Here is a 16,595-nt window from a genome sequence, read left to right as displayed (position 1 = left end):
TTTGAAATAGTTAGCATATTTGAACTTAAAACCGATCCATTGGCATATCAGGATTGGCAGTTGTATTTGCTTAGAACCTAGTAGTAGTCACAACAGGTGTGTCTCCTCCTAAATTAATCATCAATGGAGCTAGTGCTTTTCTACTTATGCTAAACAGGAGCACCAAATATGTGTCTAAATATGCATCTCCATGCGGCATCGAGATCAAGATGGTTCTGCTATTATTCCTATATAAAGTTATTAACGGGAACATTGAGAAAACACAAACATGAACAATAACTGATCTCAATTTAGAAATTAACTACTAAATTTATATAGATTGTGAGAGGGCGAGCCAAAAATGGGAGTACATGCAAGGGAAGAGGAAGAAGTCTATGGTACTTGATGAGAAATGTTCCCGTTGCTGGATTCAAGTACAGCCTTGTACTATGACTTTACAGGCAGTAAGAAAAGAAAAAAAGCATTACTGACGAACGGCCGGAGGTCTGAGAGCACAAAGAAGGGAGAAAGAAAAATATCCTGCACATCATAACATAATCTGTGGGCAATGCGAGGATGTAGTAAGGCATCAAGAAATGGTAGGACGTAGTATGATGGCGGAAATTGTTTCTCCATAGAGAGACGTCAACCTTTATGGCTTTATCTATATGATTTTGATGGTGGATGCGAAAGCCCACAACAAACAGTGGATGATGAAGAAATCAACTTCCTAAACGTATGAACTGATGAACATACTTGGGCGAACCTGGATCTGGATACAGACTAAAGGTGCAGAACCGGAAGGTACTACCTCGACAGCACGTGCCGCTGGCGCTAAAGCGAACTACCGCATCTTCGCACATTGTGGGTACTGGGGAAAAAAATTGACGGCCAGGTACTGGGAAAGATGGGCAAAGAGAAAAAAAATCTAGCGGTTGGAGGAAGATCGGGATGGACTGGGGACACACACGGAACGGGTGGAAAAACAATCACGTTGTTGGGCCTATATGGGCTTTTGGCCAGCGATCAGGGGGTTCCTAGCTCGACCTGTGGAGCAGCAGCCCGAGTACGTGCGCTAGTTGACCTTTCGGTGCTGGGTGAGATGACCGAACGATCTGGGTCGTTCCAGTGCCTGATCCGACGGTTGATGACGTTAAAACGCTGTGGTGGCTCGTAGGTAGCTAAGTCTTACTTTTTAGTAATATATAGAGCCTAATGAATTTTCCGAGACTAATTTTGATTACATGTTAAAGCAATAATATATGACATGCAAGTTACACTCAAATTCATACCTAAAAAGCGCTTTCCATGATATAATTTTCACATTATATATTGCCTATACTATTAATGTTATCAATAGTCATAGGTAGTTTCAAAAAACTCATTAGGCCCTATATATATTTTTCATCCGAGGTAATCTTACGATCGTTTCAGATATAAATTACATTTGGAATACATATAGTTACATTCACATTTATTCACTACGTAAAATCTGGCGTAAGAAAACAAATATATAGGTCATAAGAATAGAAAATTTGCATTTTATGTCTGTTTTATACTCTGTTTTTATGTTTGTAAATTTACGTAACATAAAATAATTTTACGGCGATTATACATTTTTTTACGTTCTCTTTTTACGTATAAAATAAGACAAAATTTACGGAACGTAAAATTACGATGCATTGATGTTAAAATAAAGGTGAAGAATAACTATTCCTCGTCTAGGGTGACAAATAGTCAATCCCTATATATATGGATGGAGGGTGTAGAGAGTGGATGTCCTGCAAACAGCGGCATCTGCACGCAGTTATCCGGCCGCCCGCGCGTCGCGTGGTGTTGCGTGCAGTTTGATGTGCAAAAGGGGTAAAGCGGAGATACATCGTGTAATACAGACAGATGCACTGCCTCACATCCGTCCAGTTGGCTCGGTCCGTGGTACTTGTCTGATGCGGAGAAGGGACGTGCCACGCGTGGCGTGTAGAGTGGGACATTGTTTTTCTACTCCGCTGGCCCGGTGGTCTGCCCGTTAAGCTTTGTACGGACTGGACCTGGTGGTTAGTCGCATTTGGTGCCTGGTGGGTAGTCGCATTGGGTGCGTCTCGCACGAATTCCTTTCCCGTCTTGGTGGGCGAAGAGTAAGCCGAGCCGCGAGAATAGCACCGATGCCCGGGCTGCTTCCTCTTCCGTCTGGCTCTGCTCATGCCGATTCCCGGAGCGACGACGAGGGCGGCGTTGGACTCTGGGTGAGTGAACCCCCTTCTCTTCAGTTGGTCTTGGTTGAAATATAGATCTAACAAGATCGCTCCGGTCGCCGGTGCTGCAGATCGATCTCAGCGGCAAGGGATCCAGAGGCGTGTGAGGCGCTGTCCGTTTTGGGCGAGGGCGGTAACGCTTTGCCTGATTAGGCCGTAGGCTCGCCGGATTCGACCGTCGGAGCGGCCTCGCCGGACATTCGTCGGTTGGATCAAGGGGGGGCCTTGACTGATGTCTAGTCCTCCGAGGCTTCCTGCAAGACCTTCAGTTCTGGGGGTGGAGATGTGTCATCCGCAAACCCCGGGTGCGCGACTCCTGCCATAGTCTCGCACAACTCCGTCAAGTCCAGCCGCCGCAGTGCCGCGTCGGATTCCTGCATGACATTCAGTTCTGGGGGCGTGGTCCTGCCGTCGGCGCGAGTCTGCGATGAGACGTCAGCCATAGTCTCGAGCTGCGCCGTGTAGTCCTTATGCCAAAACGGGTCGGCTTTGGGAAACACCATCATCCGCGTTGGCTGGAAGCGCAAGTAGCTACTGATTTTCTGTCGCTTAGGCCAATGGTGGGTGGTATGTACCTGAAAATCGTGCCTCCAACAACCATGAAATGCTCCGGACCTATGCTGAGAAGCTGCACTAGCCATCACACCGGCACATTGACACGTACACAAGGGATCTCGTGAAATAGTTGCGCCAGAACAACGTTAACCTGGGGAAGGTCTACAACATCATTGGAAGCCTATTTGGTCGGATGGAGAACGTCTCGTTCACAAAGAGGTGCCTTAGAACTTTCTGTGGAAAGCTTATTAAGGAGCAGGCGGATGATGATGTGCGGAAGACTATGAATGCCTTCTCTGAGCTGGGATCAAATGATCCCGAGTTTCCGTATGTTAAAGAAACCAAGATAAAGACCCTGTTGTGGACTAATGGTAGAAGTAAGATGCAATACCACTATTTCGGGAATGTGATAACGTTCGACACTACTTACAAGACAAATCTGTACGACATGCCTTTCGGGCTATTCATGGGGGTGAACAATCACTTCCAGAGTATAATCATGGGCGGAGTCATGATGAGAGAAGAAACGATTGAGAGTTTCAAATGGGTATTTACCGAGTTCATTAGGATGATGCGGGGCTAGCCTCCGAAAACAATACTTACAGGTTGTTTGTTGCCCTCCGATGTCCTATTTTTGCCACCTCTGTATCACACCTGATACCAAGAATGAATGCACATCGCGACTGTGTGTGTGGAGCGGGTTCTCCTATTTTGATTACAAGTTACATCCCTGATTATCGTTTTCTGCCTACAGATCATGCGCGCGCAATGGAGGTGGCTATACAACAAATGATGCCGGATACCACACACCGGTGGTGCAAGTGGCATGTGCTATGAAGGTGAAGGAGCACCTCCGCCGCATTACACAAAACGGAATGATTTTAGGGCTGCATTGCACAAGGTGGTCAAGGAAATGCTCACTATGGACGAGTTTGAAGCAGCTTGGCTGAAATGCTGGACAAATACAAACTTCACAACAACACGTTCCTCATCCAAATTTTTGAGGTTCGGCACAAGTGAGCGAAGCCTTATTTTAGTGGCAAGTTCTGTGCGAAGCTAACCAGTACGCAAAAAAGCGAGAGTGCAAACCATTTGTTGAAGGGCTACATCCCGCCTGCATGCCCCATGAACCTTTTTGTGAAGCAATATAGCTAATTGCAGTTCGACTGGGAAGCTGAAGAAGGATTCCAAGAGAAGAGAACAAGGCTGGTGGGTGTTAAACAAAAACTTTCTGCAACCAGATAAATCATCTATTTTCTGTTTTTCATCCTTGCTAACAAATTTGTTTGTGTATTTTAACAGGGCGGGATAGTTCTCCGATACAATTACCCTTTGGAGGAGCATGCAAGTAAAGTGTATACCTGGACAATGTATGAGACGTTTGGGCTGGCTTTGTATCGCTCTGGTAAGTATGAGGTTGAGGGTGTTGAGTGGGGCATCAGCTACCACGTGCGGCACGTTGAAGCTGAGAAGCGAGAGAAGTGGTACGGCAAAATGCATGTGGTCAGTGTCCATGATGGCGGTGCTAGGTACACATGCGAATGTGGGCTCTTCGAGCACATGGGGATGCTTTGTTGCCATGCTATCAAGGTTATTACTAACCAACCCCTACCTACTAGAGCGCCTTCGCTAGAAACAATTTCTTCACAAAGGTTTATCCAGTTTTCCATCTTCAGGTTGTAATGTTCTTTCTCCCCCTTCCTTACAAGCAGGTTTTAATTCATTTGGGAGTGAGAAAGATACCCAGATTCCATGTCCTGAAGAGGTGGACAGTAGATGCCCGCGACTGTTTGCTACTTCACCTTCTCCATTACCAAAAAGATCAAGGGCCTCCGCGGTTATCCTCCTAAAGGCATACATCACTACACCTGACCACGCTCGAGTTTGTGCAGCTTGGTGATAGCAATGTCGATGCCCTCGATAGAGCAATGGACATCTTGATTGCAGGCAAGGCAGAGCTGACTGTTTTGGCAGCGGTAAGGATGGCAAAAGTTTGGTGGACTAAACTCAAATTGGGGAGCCAGCCAATCCCACTCAGGATATGGGCGCAGGTTCCTCGCAACTATATGACATGTGTTCTCAGATGTTCATCTCCACCGAGTGTGGACTTAGTTCTATTTCAGGGGAAGCTGGCTCCAGTCTCTCACTGTCGACGTTCCTGCCGCCTGATAGGAAGAAGCAGAAAGGTAGGCCAACCAAAGCGAGGGATAAACCTGGATATGAGGTCAAGGACACGCGATCAAGGTTTTGTACGGTTTGTAGGGAGAAAGGGCACAAGAGCACGACATGCCCCCGCAGGCTGACCTTCCGAAGAAACCTCAGAAAATCCCTACATGCGGCAATTGCGGTGTAGCTGGGCACAAAAAAACAAGTTGTTTCAACCTAGTCTTGCCGTTTGTGAATCGGCCTTGCGACGGGCCAGTCGAGTGATGTTCGGTTCAGCGCTTGAAGCAGGTTGTTGAATCCAAAAACCAATCCAGAGTTTGAGTAGTTCGATTTCCTGCAGTTAGGCTTAATTTGGGACTGTGATTTATTTTTCCAATAAGCTTTGTGCCTGGCTGGATGGTACTGTAATTTGATTTCATGCTGTTAGGCTTCGTTTTGGCATGTGATTTTGATTTTCCAATAAGGGATGTCGCAACTTGATTGGACTGTAAAAATGACTTAGTGCTGTTATGCTTAGATTTCCTTCTTTGACGTGCCTCATGTGGTTTTGAAAACAAGTTGATATGTCGGCTCGCTATGTGGTGGCATCTCTTTTATATTGGTGGAACCTTTTCTGTCAGTCAAAATTATGATACGTGCCTACTTTCCTGAGCAAGTGGCATTGGGAGCAGGTCGTATGTCGTATGGGCCTATCAGACTAATTGATGAGTCCGTGATGTGCAACTCCTGTACTATGAGTTTGGATTGGATTGCCTTCCGGTTTTTCAACATTTGAATTATTGTGGTCCTATGGTGGTTGGGGGAGGGGGAAATATCCCATGGGCTATTTAAACACTTGCTTGCTGATGCTTGTAGGCAACACGCTGGACGACCTCTCCCTCTCGTTTCATCGTTGCCAGACCAGCCCTGCATGGCGTTGATGTCTACTACACAACCTTCTTCTTATAGACGTTGTTGGGCCTTCAAGTGCAGAGGTTTGTTGGACAGTAGCAAATTTCCCTCAAGTGGATGACCTAAGGTTTATCAATCTGTGGGAGGCGTAGGATGAAGATGATCTCTCTCAAACAACCCTGCAACCAAATAACAAAAAGTCTCTTGTGTCCCCAACACACCCAATACAATGGTAAATTGTATAGGTGCACTAGTTCGGCGAAGAGATGGTGATACAAGTGAAATATGGATGGTAGATATAGGTATTCGTAATCTGAAAATATAAAAACAACAAGGTAGCAAGCGATAAAAGTGAGCGTAAACGGTATTGAAATGGTAGGAAACAAGGCCTAGGGTTCATACTTTCACTGGTGCAAGTTCTCTCAACAATAATAACATAATTGGATCATATAACTATCCCTCAACATGCAACAAAGAGTCACTCCAAAGTCACTAATAGCGGAGAACAAACGAAGAGATTATTGTAGGGTACAAAACCACCTCAAAGTTATTCTTTCCGATCAATCTATTGGGCTATTCCTATAAGTGTCACAAACAGCCCTAAAGTTCGTAGTAAAATAACACCTTAAGACACAAATCAACCAAAACCCTAATGTCACTTAGATACTCCAATGTCACCACAAGTATCCGTGGGTTTGACTATACGATATGCATCACACAATCTTAGATCATCTATTCAAACCAACACAAAGAACTTCAAAGACTGCCCCAAAGTTTCTACCGGAAAGTTAAGACGAAAACTTGTGCCAACCCCTATGCATAAGTTCACAAGGTCACTGAACCCGCAAGTTGTTCACCAAAACATACATCAAGTAGATCACGTGATTATCCCATTGTCACCACAGATAAGCACATGGAAGACATACATCAAGTGTTCTCAAATACTTAAAGACTCAATCCGATACGATAACTACAAAGGGAAAACTCAATTCATTACAAGAGAGTAGAGGGGGAGAAACATCATAAGATCCAACTATAATAGCAAAGCTCGCGATACATCAAGATCGGCCATATCAAGAACACGAGAGACAGAGAGAGATCGAACACATTGCTACTGGTACATACGCTCAGCCCCGAGGGTCAACTACTCCCTCCATGGAGAGTGCCGCGATGATGAAGATGGCCATCGGTGATGGATTACCCCTATGGCAGGGTGCCGGAACGGGCTCCCGAGAGTTTTTTAGTGACTACAAAGGCTGAACTCCCGATCTAGGTTATGTTTCGGGGGTTTCTGTATTTATAGGAGAGATTAGGCGTTGAGAACAAGTCAGGAGGACCCACGGGGTGTCCACGAGGCACAGGGGCGCGCCCTAGGGGGGCGCCCTCCACCCTCGTGGGCCCCACGGGACTCCTCTCCAATAACTATTTGTTCCAGTATTTTTAATATTTTCCTAAAAAATCTCTGTTAATTTTCAGTGCATTCCGAGAACTTTTATTTCTGCACAAAAACAACACAACGGTAGTTCTGCTGAAAACAACATCAGTCCGGGTTAGTTCTACTCAAATCATACCAAAATCATGTAGAAATATTATAAACATGGCAAGGATACATAAAAAATTATAGATACGTTGGAGACGTATCAAACATCCCCAAGCTTAATTCCTTCTCGTCCTCGAGTAGGTAAATGACAAAAACAGAATTTTTGATGTGGAATGCTACCTAGCATATTTCTCAATGTAATCTTCTTTATTGTGGGAAGAATATTCAGATCCATAAGATTTAAAACAAATGTTTAATATTGACATAAAAATAAAAATACTTCAAGCATACTAACAAAGCAATTATGTCTTCTCAAAATAACATTACCAAAGAAAGTTATCCCTACAAAATCATATAGCCTGACTATGCTCTATCTTCATCACACAAAGTATTTAATCATGCACAACCCCGGTTTCAGCCAAGCAATTGTTTCATACTTTAGTATTTTCAAACTTTCTCAATCTTGACGCAATGTATGAGCGTGAGCCATGGACATAGCACTATAGGTGGAATAGAATGGTGGTTGTGGAGAAGACAAAAAGGAGAAGATAGTCTCACATCAACTAGGCGTATCAACGGGCTATGAAGCTTCCCATCAATAGATATCAATGTGAGTGAGTAGGGATTGCCATGCAACGGATGCACTAGAGCTATAAGTGTATGAAAGCTCAAAAAGAAACTAAGTGGGTGTGCATCCAACTAGCTTGCTCACAAAGACCTAGGACATTTTGAGGAAGCCCATCATTGGAATATATAAGCCAAGTTCTATAATGAAAATTTCCACTAGTATATGAAAGTGACAACATAGGTGACTCTCTATCATGAAGATCATAGTGCTACTTTGAAGCACAAGTGTGGTAAAAGGATTGTAGCATGGCCCCTTATCTCTTTTTCTCTCATTTTTTTGTTTTTTTTGGCCTTCTCTTTTTTTGGCCTCTTTTTTTTTCGTCCGGAGTCTCATCCCGACTTGTGGGCGAATCATAGTCTCCATCGTCCTTTCCTCACCAAGACAATGCTATAATAATGATGATCATCACACTTTTATTTACTTACAACTAATGAATTAAAACTCGATACTTAGAACAAGATATGACTCTATATGAATGCCTCCAGCGGTATACCGGGATGTGCAATGAATCAAGAGTGACATGTATGAAAAAATTATGAACGGTGGCTTTGCCACAAATACGATGTCAACTACAAGATCATGCAAAGTAATATTACAATGATGAAGCGTGTCATTATAAATGGAACAATGGAAAGTTGCATGAAAATATATCTCGGAATGGCTATGGAAATGCCATAATAGGTAGGTATGTTGGCTGTTTTGAGGAAGGTAATGGTGGGTGTTATGGTATAGGCAAAAGTTGCGCGGCACTAGAGAGGCTAGCAATGGTGGTAGGGTGAGAGTGCGTATAATCCATGGACTCAACATTAGTCATAAAGAACTCACATACTTATTGCAAAAATCTATAAGTCAGCAAAACCAAGTACTACACGCATGCTCCTAGGGGTAGGGTTGGTAGGAGTTAACCATCGCGCGATCCCGACCTCCACTCATAAGGAAGACAATCAATAAATAAATCATGTTCCAACTTCATCACATAACCGTTCACCATACGTGCCTGCTACGGAAATCACAAACCTCAACACAAGCATTTCTCAAATTAACAATAAGTCCACTAGTATGACTCTAATATCACTATCCTCATATCTCAAAACAATCATAAAGAATCAAACTTCTCATAGTATTCAATGCACTTCATATGAAAGTTTTTATTATATCCCTCTTGGATGCCCATCATATTAGGACTAGTTTTATAACCCAAGCATATTACCATACTGTTCTAAGAGTATCAAAATAATATAAGTGAAGCATGAGAGTTCATATATTTCTTAAAAATAAAACCGCCGTCATGCTCTAAAAGATTTAAGTGAGACACTAGAGCAAACGACAAACTACTCCAAAAGATATAAGTGAAGATCAATGAGTAGTCAAATAATTATGCAACTATGTGAAGACTGTCTAACATTTAAGAATTTCAGATCTTGGAATATTATTCAAACAACTAGCAAAAAAAATGACGCTCCATGCAAAACACATATCATGTGGAGAATAAAAATATAGCTCCAAGTAAAGTTACCCCTGAACGAAGACGAAAGAGGGGATGCCTATTGGGGCATCCCCAAGCTTAGGCTTTTGGTTTTCCTTGAATATTACCTTGGGGTGCCTTGGTCCTCCCCAAGCTTAGGCTCTTGCCACTCCTTATTTCGTAGTCTATCGAATCTTTACCCAAAACTTGAAAACTTCACAACACAAAATAAGCTAAACAACACATAGAAACCAGAATCTGTCAAAAACAGAACAGTCAGTAGTAATCTATAACTCTCGAATACATCTGTAACTCCAAAAATTCATAAATAAATTGGTGGACGTGAGGAATTTGTCTATTAATCTTCTGAAAAAATAATAAACTTAAAAGCACTCTTCTGTTAAAAAATGACAGCTAATCTCGTGAGCGCAAAGGTTTTGTTTTTAAAGCAAGATCACATTAACTTTCACCCAAGTCTTCTCAAAGGTTCTACTTGGCACTTTATTGAAACAAAAACTATAAAATATTATTACTACAGTAGCATAATCATGTGAACACACAAAAATAGTAGGGGTAAATATTAGGTTGCCTCCCAACAAGCGCTTTTATTTAATGCCTTTTTAGCTAGGCATGATGATGACAATGATACTCATATAAAAGATAAGAATGGAAACATAATGGGAGCATCATGAAGAATATGACTAACACACTTATGTCTAACCCACTTCCTATGCATAGGGATTTTGTGAGCAAACAACTTATGGGAACAAGAATCAACTAGCATAGGAAAGCAAAACAAGCATAACTTCAAGATTTTAAGCACATAGAGAGGAAACTTGATATTATTGCAATTCCTACAAGCATATATTCCTCCCTCATAATAATTTTCAGTAGCATCATGAGTGAATTCAACAATATAACCATCACATAAAGCATTCTTTTCATGATCCCCGAGCATAAATTTTTTATTACTCTCCACATAAGCAAATTTCCTCTCATGAATAGTAGTGGGAGCAAACTCAAAGAAATAACTATCATGTGATACTTTATTCACATAATCAATTTGAGCATTAAAACATTGATGACAAGTTTCATTTTTATCATTCTTCTTTATAGCATACATGTCATCACAATAATCATCATAGATAGGAGGCATGCTTTCATCAAAATAAATTACCGCATTCCCCAACAGTAGTATTAGAGCCAGGTCTATGCGTAGATGTTATATGCACGAGTAGAACACAAAGTGTTGTGGGTGATAATAGTCATACTGCTTACCAGCATGTCATACTTTGATTCGGCGGTATTGTTGGATGAAGCGGCTCAGACCGACATTACGCGTACGCTTACGCGAGACTAGTTCTACCAACGTGCTTTGCACAAAGGTGGCTGGTGAGTGTCTATTTCTCCAACTTTGGTTGGATCGAGTGTGGCTACGCCCGGTCCTTGTTGAAGGTTAAAACAACACAATTGATGAAAAATCGTTGTGGCTTTGATGCGTAGGTAAAAACGGTTCTTTCTAGAAGCCAGTAGCAGCGACGTAAAGCTTGCAACAACACAGTAGAGGACATCTAACTTGTTTTTGCAGGGCTTGCTGTGATGTGATATGGTCAAGCATGATGTGATATAAATTGTTCTATGAGATGATCATGTTTTGTAACAAAGTTATCGGCAACTGGCAGGAGCCATATGGTTGTCGCTTTATTGTATGCAATGTAATCGCCATGTAATTGTTTTACTTTATCACTAAGCGGTAGCGATAGTCGTAGTAACAATAGGTGGCGAAACGACAACCATGCTATGATGGAGATCAAGGTGTCGCGCCGGTGGCGTTGGAGATCATGACGATGCTTCGGTGATGGAGATCATGAGCACAAGATGATGATGGCCATATCATGTGTCACATCCCTAGTTCTGGTATGCTCAAGGCTAGCTAGTCATTTGTGCATCATGTTTAAATTCCATTTAATTTTGAAATGGGGATTTGTGAAACCCTCAGAATCATTTTTGGAAATGACCCAAATAAAAATTGCTCCAAAAGGGTCCAAGAAAATGTTCATGTTGCTCTCTGAAAATATTGGTCAGAGGTAAAATTCAAACAAATATTTTAGGAGCTCATGGATATTTATTTTGGCCATTTGGTTTAATCCGATAATTATTTGCATTGGATATATATATGTCATATATATATTATATGTCCAAAAATTATGCCATTTGCTTAGGAGCTCTCGAATAATATAGTTAGCTCATGCAAAAATTGGCATAAGGTAATAAAATGATTTAATATTTTAATTAAATCAAAACAAATGTCAGAAAAATAGAAACAGAATGGAAAAACCTTACCTGGGCTTCTTACCTGGCGCCTCTGGCCGGCCCGTTATTGTTCTGGCCCAGCCCACCAGGGGCATAGCCGTCTTCCTCCTCTTGCCACTAGGCAGAGGGGAAGCAGTGCCCGACGCCGCGCGCGCCGGCACGCAGCTGCTTGCCTGGCCGCTCCAGGCCCTTCTCCTCACGCTTCGACGCCACGCGCCCCCCCGGACCCTCTCACTCTCCCCAGTCCTCTCCTCTCCTCTCCCTCGCTCTCTCTCTCTCGCGACCGAGCGCCACCGCCGCCACCGGCCACTACTGTCGCGCCCTCGACCACTGCCGCACCTCCCCGACACGCTTCCCAGCTCCGCCGCGACCCCCTCTACCTCCTCGTCGAGCCACGCACCTCCGGACGACCTCCATCATTGTCACCGTCGTCTTCTTCACCGCCGGCCGCCGTGGATCTCCACCGCCCGCACATTGCCGTCTGGTCGTCCCCGAGCCCGCTTCGACGCCCGCTGCAACCGCTGTGAGCTGCCGCTCCTCCTCCCTCTCTCCGTTCTCTCCCCCGCACACCGCAGCCGCATCCCCGCTCGAGCCCGAGCTCCAGCCGCCGCCATGAGCTTCGCTCCGGCGAGCTCCGGCCCCCCAGCTCCACCCACCTGCTCCACCAGATGCGCGAGAGCCCGGGCTACGCCCCGGTGCTCTCAGACGCCGTCCCCGTGGCCTGTAACGCGGACACCGCCGTGTCCCGTGGTCGCCGGCGATGACCTCGCCGGCCTAACAGGTGTACCCCGCCATCAGGTGATTAGCTTAAGCTAATCACCACCTAATCTAACCCCCTGACACTGACATGTGGGCCCCAGTGCCCCTAATCTTTAATTAAACTAAACTAACCCTCCTGTCTAACCCTTGTCACTGACGTGTGGACCCCACACGTCAGGTTTGACCCTAGCCAGCCGCAGTTGACCTACTGACGTCATGCTTACTCAATGCTGACGCAATATTGATTTCTGGATTTAAATTAAATCAGGAAATTCCAGAAATTGATTTAAACTTCAAAAATTCATAGAAATTCAAAAGTAGCTCAGATTGAAATAAATTATATACGAAAAATTATCAGAAAAATGCAATCTTTCCATATGTACCAGTTTCATGCATGACAAACCAACTTATACCTACTGTATAAGTGAAACACTAAAATGGCTTATATAAAGAGCTTATTTGGAGATGCATTTGAACCTTTGGTTCAAATGGACTTCAAACCAAATGAATACTAGTTGCATTAGCTCAAACAGCATCACATCTTCATGCCGTGTTCATGCATCATATTGTTGCATATGCTTGTTTATTGATTGTTGGCACCGTTCCTTCTCGATAGGTCCTGCTCCGGAGACCGTTCCAGAGTACCTGTCTGAGGAGCAGTGCCCCCTTGTTGATCTACCAGGCAAGCAAACCCCCTTGTTCATTCTGATACAATCCTACTCTCTCACTCCTGCTCTCAGTTATTGCATGAGGACAACAACGATTCATCTGCTACTTTGTGCTGCGGTAGTTGAACCCATTCCTCTGCATGACCTGTCATTGCCACAGTAAATAGTTGAAACCCACTAGCATGTGTAGGAGTTGATTGAGCCATGTTGTGCTCCTACCATACTATGCCTGCTATTGCTTAGAGTTGTGTCAGGTCTGGTTCATTGGGAATGAATTGGAGTGTTACGATATGTTCTGATGCTGAGAGTTAAGTGTGTCAACACGATTTGGTAAAGGTAGTGGTGAGAGGCCATGTAGGAGTACATGGTGGGTTGTCTCACTGGAACCATCCTTAAGCACTGAGTTCTATGTATGTTGTCCAATGACTCGATACTACCACACATTGGGCTCCGGGCGCTCCAAGCCCTCTCGACTTATTAACCAACTTGTTCTCTGTCCAGGAGTCGCAACTAGTTTCTGGTGTTTGTAGGTAGTGTTAGTAGTCTACCAAGTGGCACCCGGCCAGCTGGGCTTGGGACAGACTAGGCACAAGTGGCACGGTGTACCAAGCGTAGATCCATCCGGCGAGGTGGGCTTGGGAACCCTGCACGCATCGTTTGGGGCCGTGAGTGAAACCCCGGCCGGATCTCCTTGCGGATGGAACCCGAATAGGCGATAAACCTGGATTAGAGTCTTGTGTGGTTAGTCAGGTCGTGGCCGACACCCTCACCAGGCTTCCGCTTGAAGGTTGCCGAGATACATGACGTGTACATGGCGGTAAGTGGCGAGAGCGTGTGTGAAGAAGTACACCCCTGCAGGGTTAACATGATCTATTCGAATAGCCGGGTCCGTGGTTATGGACTTCTTGGATGCTTACATGGTACATAGAAAACTTGAAGTGGATACTATAAAATGCTCAAGACAAGTGTGAGTGTTATGGATGGCTTTCCCGTAGGGAGACGGGGATGAATCCATAGTAGTGTATTGTGTGGTGATTAGTGGACTCATGTACGTTGTCTCACCTCAAGAAGTTCTGGTAGTCGTAGAACAGGATAGCCACAGAGTCAAAGCTGGCTTGCTGCAACTAAACCCCACATTACCCTCTTGATACAAATGCATGTATGATAGGATCTGATGTAAGTCTTGCTGAGTACCTTTGTACTCATGTTGCTTTATTTATGTTTTTGCAGCGGAGACTTCGGTCTTACTAGTGTCTTGTGGACTTCGACGAGTAGCTTGTACCTCAGCTATGATCTTGATCGGATATTGTAGTTAGTCAGGCTCTTCAGCCTTTTTCATTTGTAGATGTCTGTACCCAAACATGTAATGCTTCCGCTTGTTGCTTGTATGCTCTGTATGATGGGTCTTGTGACCCCTGTTTGCAATAAATGCTATGATGGCTCTTCTGAGCTTTTATCTATATGAGTTGTTGAGTTATGCTGTGATGCCATGTTGTACAGCACATACTTGCATGTTATGCGTACGTGTAATGTGTATTGCTATGTGTAGGATCTGACTATCTAGTTGTTTATTCTTAGTAGCCTCTCTTACCGGGAAATGTCTCCTAGTGTTTCCACTGAGCCTTGGTAGCTTGCTACTGCTCCGGAACACTTAGGCTGGCTGGCATGTGTCCTTCTTTGTTCCTGTGTCTGTCCTTGCGGGGAAATGTCACGCGATGGATACCGGAGCCCTATTAGCCCGCTACAGCCCGGTTTACCGAAGTCCTGCTAGCCCAGTGCTACAGCCCGGATTCACTTGCTGATGACCGACACATTCGATGCTGGGTCATGGATGCCTGTCCCTGTAAGTCTGTGCCACTTTGGGTTTACGACTAGCCATGTCAGCCCGGGCTCTTTACCATATGGATGCTAGCGACACTATCATATACGTGTGCCAAAAGGCGCAAACGGTCCCGGGCAAAGGTAAGACGACACCCGTGGGAATACCGTGCGTGAGACCGCAAAGTGATATGAGGTGTTACATGCTAGATCGATGTGGCATCGAGTCGGGGTCCTGACAGCATTGGTATCAGAGCCTGACTGCCTGTAGGATTACCTAGCCAAACTGGTCGAAGTTGAGTCTAGAAATTCTTTAGTTATGTAAGGGAATTGATTGTGGGAAGGAACGTAAGGATCTTTTTACTCCTTTTACCTCATGGCCTTCTGATCTGAGTCATCCTACCTTTCCTACGGGGTTAAGGAACTAGGCTTCTCTTCCGTCTATCAGGATCACGTGTTACTACTCCGTAGTCCCATAGGATTGGTTGATCACAGTCATATCCCAGTTTCGAGTACTTCCGATGTAGTCTGTTTAGTACTATCCCAGAACCTTGAGTGGTGATGTTGAGTTGTTGCACTGCCCCATCGTTGGCAGGATGTCTCATTCTGAGCATTTTACTGCCGTTATTCTACCGGAATTGCCCTAGGAGTTTGAGAGTTACTAATTTCCTTATCCTACATTCTATAGCCTATAATTAATGTTGATTCCGTCCCTGGTTTTCGTTCCTCGGGATGTCATCAAGTTTTGTTGCTCTTAGCCAGAACCACAGAGATGGTAGGGATGAGGATCCTCCCGACCAGCCTTCGTTGGCAGAGTTCATGTTAGAAATGGAGAGGAGCAAGTGTGAGTCCAACCGCTTATTGGCACGTATCGAGGAGAATACCGCACATCGGTTCAAAGGGTCTGCAACCATTCATGACTTCATTCGCTTGCACCCACCCACCTTTCATCATTCCATCTAGCCACTCGATGCAGATGACTGGCTCCGTAGCATCACTCATAAGCTGCGTTCCGCGAACGTAGTTGAAGATGACAAGGTCACCTATGCCACATACCACCCGGAAGGTCCTGCTAGTCTTTGGTGGCAGAACTATGAGGCTATGCTTCCAGCTGGCCAGATTCCTACCTGGAGGGATTTCACTAAGGCTTTTCGCGAGCATCACATTCCTGAGGCCCTCATCGATCGCAAGAGAGAAGAGTTTTGTAGTTTCACCCAGAGTAAGATGGCTGTTGATGCTTATAGTAGAGAGTTTGAGAACCTCGCCCGTTATGCCATAGAAGAGGTGTCCACGGACGCCAAGAAGCAGGCGAGGTTCCGGAAGGGTCTCAACCCCAAGTTGCGTCGTGATCTCCACTTGCACCATTGCAATACATTCCAAGCTCTTGTGAACAAGGCCATCAATGCAGAGACAGCTCAGCTCACTTACGAGGAGTCCCGTAAGCACACCCGAGATTTGGGATCTTCCTCCGGTTCTAGTTCTCATAAGCGCCGGATTTGGGTTCCAAACTCCGCTCTTCCACCCGGATATACCCCGAGGCCATCTTATGTGGCACCTCATC

The 16,595-nt window shown here is 44.6% G+C and overlaps 1 long non-coding RNA gene across 1 annotated transcript; it reads left to right on the top strand.

The window, feature by feature from the left end:
* Positions 1–2,060: 2,060 nt before the first annotated feature.
* LOC123064957 (uncharacterized) lies at positions 2,061–5,419 on the top strand. The gene is made up of 5 exons (XR_006430854.1): positions 2,061–2,222; positions 2,303–3,391; positions 3,541–3,995; positions 4,089–4,376; positions 4,499–5,419. It is a non-coding gene; the product is annotated as an uncharacterized lncRNA (long non-coding RNA).
* The last annotated feature ends 11,176 nt before the right edge of the window (positions 5,420–16,595 follow it).

This window comes from Triticum aestivum, chromosome 3B (assembly GCF_018294505.1).
Source record: "Triticum aestivum cultivar Chinese Spring chromosome 3B, IWGSC CS RefSeq v2.1, whole genome shotgun sequence".
Classification (NCBI taxonomy): Eukaryota; Viridiplantae; Streptophyta; class Magnoliopsida; order Poales; family Poaceae; genus Triticum; species Triticum aestivum.
The sequence above is the reverse complement of the archived record's forward strand: the minus strand, read 5'-3'. Positions and strand labels throughout refer to the sequence as shown.